The sequence below is a fragment of the Geotrypetes seraphini genome, chromosome 3 (genome assembly GCF_902459505.1).
Source record: "Geotrypetes seraphini chromosome 3, aGeoSer1.1, whole genome shotgun sequence".
NCBI classification, from domain to species: domain Eukaryota; kingdom Metazoa; phylum Chordata; class Amphibia; order Gymnophiona; family Dermophiidae; genus Geotrypetes; species Geotrypetes seraphini.
This window is the reverse complement of record NC_047086.1, coordinates 189079170-189088118: the sequence shown is the minus strand read 5'-3', so window position 1 is coordinate 189088118 and position 8949 is coordinate 189079170. Positions and strand designations below refer to the sequence as shown.

Sequence of the window (8949 nt, the reverse complement as noted above, 5' to 3'; positions counted from 1 at the left end):
TCCATTTATAGAATACTAGCTTAGCGTGGATCATCCCAGCAGTTAACTTTGGGTGCCATTTGCTGAACTCCACCCTGTATTCATCTTTACTGTGGGTAGCCTGAAAACCTGATTGGCTAGTTGTGTCCTTGAGGACTGAATTGAGAACCCCCCCAGGTCTAAAGTCACATAGAGTCAGTGACAGAGCAATTTTGGAACTGAAGAACAGAGTGACAAAATGACCTTGCTCAAGGTCACAGTGGGTCAGTGGTGATATTAACTAGCTGTGCTGGTTTAGTAGATAAGTTGATTTAAAAAAACAAAACTGGCCATCTTACAACACTGAAAAGTAAGTGAGTGACAGTGCAATGTTCTCAAAAGTGTTTAATGCATACAACTCATATTAGTTTCTAGTCTGCTCCAAAGCACATTGTAATTTAAGCAAATAATGCTAAACTATTTATAAATGGCATTACAATCCTATAAAGTGTTTTATGGGCCCCAGTTCTAGCAGAGAAAAGGGCAGTCACAGCCCCTGGCATCATCTCCCAAACAGACTCTCCACCACCTTCCAGGATGTGCGAGCTAGGACTGCAAATTAGAAACTCAACAGCTTAGGTTTGACTGTAATTAAAAAAAAAGGAAGAAAAGACTTGGAAAAACAATTTCAGAATTTCTCTGGGTTCTGAAGAACCTTACTATTTGTACTCCCAGTTCTAAAAAGCAGAGCCACTACCTTACTCCATTATACAACCTGTAATTGGTCTTTGCTTGTTGTATGTATTTTCTTACACGTTTACTTTTGTTTTCGGTATCTCAGGGTGGTGGTCTCTCTTTCTCTGACTGCCCCCACAATGTTTGGTGTTTAAAAATGTGTATGTTTTTGTCTAGTCTATTGTGGGTGTGCACTGGAGGTCCAGGGTTCAATGCCCTCAGAGGACCAGTGGGAAGTGAAATTAATGACGACAGCTAAGAATGATTGCATAAAATATATTGTGTAGAAATAGGCTTAATATTACAGATATGCTATGCTTAGAAGAAAGATATACCATACATATGCTTGGTACTAAGGTATAGAAAGATATTTTGTAAGAGAGCTATTTCTGTGTGTGTGTAGGAAAACAAATGCTTTTCCGGAGCAGAGAGAGACTGTGGTTTACTTACATAAATGTGTGTGTCTTAGGCCTGGATAGTGGGTATATAGGCAGAAAAAGAGAAAGAGGCAAAGAGAAAAAGCAGCAAGAGAGGAGGAAGCCAGAGAGAGGGGGTAGGGCTTTTAACTTGTATTTATAAAGCTGAGGTTTGTTCTAAAAATAGCATTTATTGTGGTTAAATACCCATTTTCCAGTACCTTTCTGTTCATAATTTGGAAACTGTTTGAAACAATGGTAAGCTTAATTGATAAGGGAGATGTGACACTTACAGGAATGGTAGATGGAATTACTAGTCTGTCTGACTTCTTTGCCCCATTCAAGTAGCATATCTTTTTGATAAACAATCCAGTCTGACTGGATACTTAAGGTATGTGGATTCTGTGCAGGAGCTTTAGTGTCTGTCTGCACTGATATGCCCAGGATCAGATCTGTTTAATATAATATCCCATAAGCCTTTGCTGACATTGGTTAGGCCAGCAGAAAATGCTGACAGCTAGCAATGTAAGGCTGACGTCTGTGTTGCAGAATGTTACAGTCTCCCCCTCCTCAGATCTTTCTCCAGCCTTTTCATACTAGTTTGGTCTTTTTGGTGTTGCAGGGTGCTGCTGTCTGCTCTCCTGAGGTCACCACATCTCAAAAGAAAAGATGCAGCAGAATTAGAAAAGGGTCAAAGAAAGGATTGGAACTCCTGTCATTTGAGGAAAGGCTTAAGAGGTTAGAACTCTTCAGCTTGGAGAAGAGATGACTATGGGTGGGGGGGGGGGGATATGATAGAGGCAGTGGCCCTCTCCAAAACTGCAGCACCCCTTTACCTTTGTTGGCAGGGATGCTGAAGCCCCATCAGCCAAATACATACAGTGATGGAGCTGCTCCCTACCTCCTTATGCTGCTTCCCTAATGCAGAAGTCAGCTTCATGCCATCAGCCAACCACCTTTGGGACATCTCATGCATGTTTGGGAGAAGTTCTGGCATCGGTGGTTGAAGGCACACTGTCAGCCTCTGCATTAAAGAAGCAGTGTTTGCGGGAAGGGAAAGGCTTGGATAATGGATTTATTTGGCTGGCAGGACTTTAGCATCCCTGCCAGTAAAGGTATGTTTAATGTGCAGAGGTGCAGGGGAGAGAAGGAGGGAGGTATGCATTGCCTCCCCCCAAAGTGCCTGAGTGCCCCCAAAATTGGCGAGCTGGCTACATCCCTAGACAGAGGCCTACAAAATCTCGAATGGAGAAAACATGAATTGATTGCTTACTCATTCATAAATATAAAGACTAGGGGACACTCCATGACATTAAATGGTTAATGCATTTTTAAAAATAAAAGGCAAAATGTAGAAATGAAACAAAAACATGAAGAAAATAAATAATACCTTTTTATATTGGACTGAGGAAGAAAGGGTTACCTTTGAAAGCTTTTTTTATTTATAAATTTAATACATTTAATAATATCAGATAATATCAAAGAAAAAGGTTTCACAAAAAGGATACTTATATAATACAATACTCATTCAAACAGAAAGCTAATCATCAACTACATTGTTAGTACAATAAAAAAGGTATTATATATTTTTTCCATTATGTTTTTGTTTTATTTCTACATATTACCCTGAAGAGTGGACTAACACAGCCACCACACCTTTTCACTAAAAATAAAAGAAAATGTTTTTTCAACCAATGAATAGTTCCATTCTGGAACTTATTGCCAGAGGATGTGGTAACAGCAGTTAGCATAGCTGGGTTTAAAAAAAAAAAAAAAAAAAAAGTTTGGACAAGTTCCTGAAGGAAAAGTCTATAGTCTACTATAAAGAAAAAAACTAAAACTGTGGATACAGATGTTCTGGAGATAATTTATTAAACACTGACATATAAAACCATGAAAATTCAATTAAAAAAGTACAATGCTAAAAAATATGGTGATAAAAATCCACCCAGACCCTACACGGTCCGTGTTTCGGCGAACACGCCTTCCTCAGGGGTTCTAAAAGGAAGAGGTAATGATGAATAATGAGAAAGATGAAAAGATACAAAGATAAGAAGATAAGAAGTGACTGTGATGACAATCTGAAGCATGCATATTAGTGTCTATACTCGACTGAGAGATAAAGTAAGTGAGCCAAGTGTGATCATGCTATATACAGAGGCTTGAAACATCGACAAGAGACATGAGAGGAAAAAATGTGCCTAAAAAGGCCGAGAAGAAAAAGTGCCATAGTGTGTATTAGAGTATAAAATTAAGCACAGAAATCTATGAAGTACCTAAGGGAAGACATAAGAATGAAAAGTTAATGGAATGAAGAAACCAGTGCGTGTTTGCCGAAACACGGACTGTGTAGGGTCCGGGTGGATATTTATCACAATATTTTTTAGCATTGTACTTTTTAAATTGAATTTTCATGGTTTTATATGTCAGTGTGAGCCATCCTTTGCAATCTCTACCCTGGGATCAATCCTTGGCCCTTCTCTTTAAGGCCATTTACTGCAGAGACAGACTTTGGCCAGGGACCAGACACCAAAGCTTTCTCTGGAATGTGGTAAACTGGATTTCTGAATTGGGTCACCAGACGTCCAGGAAAACTCAGACATGTCCTCTTTTTAGAGGACTGCCTGGGTGCCCTGAGGGACTTCCAAAACCTGGCAGTTTGTCCGTGTTTTAGAAGTCCCTGACCTCAGGGCCGCATATGTGGACATCGATGCGATGATGTCATATACATGCATGTGATGTCATTGTGTTGATGTCCTCGCATGTGCAGATGCCGTCCGGATGCAGTCTTGATCTCGGGGGAAGTTTGTCAGGGGGCAAGAGGTGGAACACGGCAGAATGAGGTGGGGCTTGGGGCTGAATGGGATGGGACCAGTTGTCCTTTTTTTTAATAGAGGAAATCTGGCAACTCTACTTCTGGAATTTGACCTGTAGATGTCACCATTGTGCAATGGCTAAAACACCACCTCCTGTGTCTTCCTATGTCCTCCCCCACTGCCTCAATAGCATTTGCTCTGCACTGTGTGTATTTGGGGTGCAGAGATGCTACCCAGTTACAGGCTGGATTTTTTGTGACAGTCCTGGATTTCTGACCACCCTGTTCTGTTGCATTATGGGATTTGCAGCACTGATTTTAATGAGAAAGATCAGGCACTACAAATCCCACACTGGTTTGGAATGAAAGGTTCAAAACTAAGACTGGTCAAAAATCTCCAGCCTGGAACTGGGTAACCTGGCATCTCTGGGGTAGGGATCCTCAGTACTGGAATAGTAGGACTGCTATATGGAAAGACTGGTACAGTGGTAGAGCTGAGTACATATTTAATGAATTTTTCCCTTTACTCTCTCTTCTTCAGGCCTGAATCACAGTGGCTCGAGGCTGGAAAGTATGAAATGAATCTGCTCTGATTAGCATTTCCAGCAGCTGCCTCCCCTCCCCAAGCCGTAACTCTTTTTAAGTTTCTCCTTAAACAGCCGCATCTGTTTTGGAGCATTTTATGAGAACACAAAGCGATGATGGAATGCTGGAGGAGCAGGCCGCCATGCTTACTCCCGCCTCCCTCATAAACAAATGCAACACTGGTAAGGGAAAAAAAAAAAAAGTCTGTGACACTAATTTGAAATAATAATCCCAGAGAAAGGAAGCGGACACGTTAACAGTGGATTAATACTGCTTTAGCAAGAGAAGTCTATAAAAGCAGCAACATCACAAATGCCACATGAGCCATCTCTATGCAGCTGTGATCATCTAGGTGGGGGCACTGACAAGGGGATAGAAGAGAATGTCCCACCCTCCAACCTCAGCAAAATTAAAAAAAAAAAAAATAATTCTCAATTAATTCTGTAGCACTGTCTGTCTGCACTGAATGGTAGGCGATCAGTTGTAGGAGAAATAAGGATCTCCTACATAACAGCCCAATGTATTTTGACTTTGGATTTAGACTTATTACGTGCCATTTCCAAATCTGAGCATAAATGTCAGGGGTGCTCAATGTCTAGGGAAGGGGTAGGGAACTCTGGTCCTCGAGAGCCGTATTCCAGTTGGGTTTTCAGGATTTCCCCAATGAATATGCATGAGATCTATTTGCATGCACTGATTTCAATGCATATTCATTAAGGAAATCCTGAAAACCCAACTGGAATACAGCTCTCGAGGACCGGAGTTCCCTACCCCTGGTCTAGGGTTACCATATGGCTCTAGAAAAAGGAGAACGGATTGAGACATCCGGGTTTTACTTCCATTGCTTTCAATGGAAGAAAAGCCAGATGTCTCTATCTGTCCTTACTTACATTGCTTTCAGTAAAAGTAAAACCTGGATGTCTCAATCCGTCCTTCTATTTTCTGGAGCCATATGGTAACCCTATCAATGTTGGTCCTTGAGGTCCTCCACCCAGTCGGGTTTTCAGGATTTCCCCAATGAATATGCATGAGATCTATTTGCATACAGTGGAGGCAGTGCATGTAAATAGGTCTCATGCATATTCATTGGGGGAACCCTGAAAACCTGACTGGGTTGCAGACCTTGAAGACCAACTTTGAGCACCCTTGACATACACCCATTGCAGGATGTATCAGAACGCTGCAATGCGCCTTCCTATGCAGTTAAAGGAGCTGAATTCTGGATCCCTGCTCCTGAGTAGAGTCTGTCAAAGGTTATGAGGGGTGACAAGTCTGGCAGATCCTGGTAGTAGGTATCCTTCAAAATTGGAGGGAAGTAGCAAAGTGAGTGTAAAGAAGTGCTATCTGCCTTCCTTCCCTAAAAGGAGGCCAAAAATGTTGGAAATGAAGGAGCTGGCTGCCCACCGGCCCAGGCACAATCGAGAAGCTTCATCTTCAACCTCAGAGGCCAAGGAGAAAGGAATGACCAGGAGAAACAAGAGAAAGAGTAAAGGATTTAAGCCAAAACCTCAGCTGAACAGCCTAGGCGTAGAGCATGCTAGAGTAAGGAAGTGGGATCACAGGGGAGGCTCCCCCGCTCAGTGAAGAAAGACAGTGAAGCTGCTAAGTGGTCAACAGTTCATAGAGTGGAAGAACAGTGGTGCAGGGAGTATCTAATCTAATGCAAGATTTATACATAGTAACATGATGGCAGATAAAACCTGAAAGGTCCATCTAGTCTGCCCAACAAGATAAATTCATAGCATAAGATACAAGGCAATACTACATAAGCATCCTTGATCTTGATATGTCTTTGCTGTTTTCAGTGCACTGACCATAGAAGTCTGCCCGGCATTGGCCTTGTTCTTCAACTGTTTATGTTGCCATCGAATCACCGCTAAGCTTTTCAGCTACCGGTGTTACCATTTATTTATTTATTAAATTTATTAAATTTATTAATTTTATTAATGTTTTATATTGAAGTTTTGGAAAAATTAATTGCATTCCAACACCTGGTAATTTGTGTCACCTTCCATTCTGGGGGAGGGGAGGTAATAGGAGGGATGATAGTAATATGTATGGAAATACTTGAATTGTACATTTGCTTAATTCATTCATTACAATGTTATAATTAGAAATAAAAACAATGGGGGATGGGAACAGGGGAAGTGTATAGAGGTATGAAATAGGTCATATGGAAATATATTTTGGAGGAATGAGAAATATGAATGGAAAAATTAGAATTGTGAATATAATTGTAATGAATATCTTTTTGTATTATATTATTGTATATTTATTTGATTCCTTCAATAAAATGTTATAAATTAAAATATATAAACCACTAATCTAAAATTCTAAACAGTTTACAACGAAACATAAATTATAGACAGTAACATGACATCATAAAATCATGCATATACAAAATGTTCAACTGGTTCCAGCAAAGAGCAATTGGGTCCAGAGACATTTTGGCCCTGATTCTATAAAAGGCTCCTACTGGTAGGTGTTTAACTTAATTTTTTTTTAAATTGATTAATTGGTGCTGATAATTGAAAGCGCCATTAAAAAATCAATTTAAAAGATGTATTAGCTGGTAAGCACCTACCAACTCACAGTAGGTGTCTACACCAAGGCACCTACCCAGAAAGTAGGCGTGGTTGGGGACAGATTCCTCCCCACCCCCTTTACTAAACTGCAGTAGATGTTTTTACTGTGGCTCAGAGCGCTAAATGCTCTGACACTGCTCCGACCCTCATAGGAATTCTATGAGCTTCAGATCAGTGTCGAAACATGTAGCACTCTGGGCTGCTGTAGAAACTGAGAGTTTGAGTGTGGATTGAGTGAGGCGCTGGTAGTAAGCTATGATAGGCGTTGGTATGTTAGACCAAGGAAACCCTGGCTTAATAGACCGGAGTTTAACATTATGACACCTACCAGCGCCTACAAACGGCACCTAATTTTGATTGAGATGCAGTAGGTGCTGTTTTGCTAGGTGCCTATCCAGTTAGACGCCGTTTATAGACTCTGGTCCTTTAAACATATCCGTAACATTGTGGGAAAAAAACCAGTGGTCAGAAATAAATTAAAATTTAAGGATCTCTGTAATTCAGGTGGTAGCATGTTTCACAGTTGAAGGCCTATAACCCTGAACATATTTATTTTAGGTATTCATACACCACTTATAGCCTAAGGGCTCCTGCGTTAGCATTTTTAGCGCACGCTACGCAGCTAGAACTAACACCAGCTCAATGCTGGCGTTAAGGTCTAGCGCGCACGGCAATTTAGCACGTGCTATTCCACGCATTAAAGCCCTAACGTGGCTTAGTAAAAGGAGCCCTGAGGGGCTCATTTTCAAAGCACTTAGACACACAAAGTACCATAGAAACCTGTGGTACTTTAAGTGTCTAAGTGCTTTGAACATGAGCCTCGTGTAAGTGGTTTATATTCAGGTACTGAAGCATTTTTCCCTATCTGTCCTGGTGGGTTCACACTCTATCTTATGTACCTGGGGCGATGGGGGGTTAAGTGACTTGCCCAGGTTCACAACCTCAGGAGCTCTAACCACTGTGTCACACACTTCCCGAGGAACATACTTCTGTGATGTTCTTCAAGTCTAATTTCCCTATAACAGGGAACCTCTAATCAGCGAGACACACATCGCGCATAACCCAACTGGAAAAGGAGAACATGTTTGGGGAAATCCGGATGCCTGGTAACCCTAGACTGAGGTCCTTTTATACAGTGTGCTACTGATAACACTGCACAACAAAGTTTTTGCTTCCTGAACACTGCTGGGTGTTTCTTATAGAATTTTGGGTGCTGATCATGAATATTACATCAAAAATTACCCATCACGTACCATTTCAGAGAAATCTTCAATTTTGTCGTGATTTTTTCTTATATTTGGATGCAAACAATTTTTTCTCCCATAAGTGTCTTATCAACAACGGTTTGTGCCGCCTGGGTATGTCCATGCATAAAATCTAGCCAGGTTGGAAGCTGTTTTATGGAAGATGACATCCTGGGCATGTCTGGGCAGGTCTGAACGAGCTTGCGCTGTCTCACCATGCTATAATGGTGGCTTCCATACACCGATCCTGCTCATTTGGTTAATATAGATAGTCCGTGTGTGTATATAGTATCAGTATAGTAAAGTATAGTAGTATAGTAGCTGTAGCAATATAACAGTAAGTAAGCTTGATGCTATAGACGTTTTGGTGTCGGGCAATATGTCTCGTCGGTGTCGTAACAGCCGCGACACATTCTGCTATATCTGTGGGGAATATACACTTACGCCTCAGAGACGTTCGATGACTGCCCTTGTAAAGAAAGCCTATCATCTGTATTTTGGCTGCAAAATAGGTGATCAAGACAAGCAATGGGCGCCTCACATTTGCTGTGCGACATGTGCTGTTAGTCTGAGAGCCTGGCTCAGAGGTACTCGAAAGACGATGCCATTTG

The 8949-nt window shown here is 41.2% G+C and overlaps 1 long non-coding RNA gene across 1 annotated transcript; it reads left to right on the top strand.

Annotated features, from left to right (window-relative positions):
* The first annotated feature begins 238 nt into the window (after positions 1-238).
* On the top strand, positions 239-5087 carry LOC117356765. The gene is made up of 3 exons (XR_004538705.1): positions 239-328; positions 1732-1847; positions 4466-5087. It is a non-coding gene; the product is annotated as an uncharacterized LOC117356765 (long non-coding RNA).
* Positions 5088-8949: the final 3862 nt, after the last annotated feature.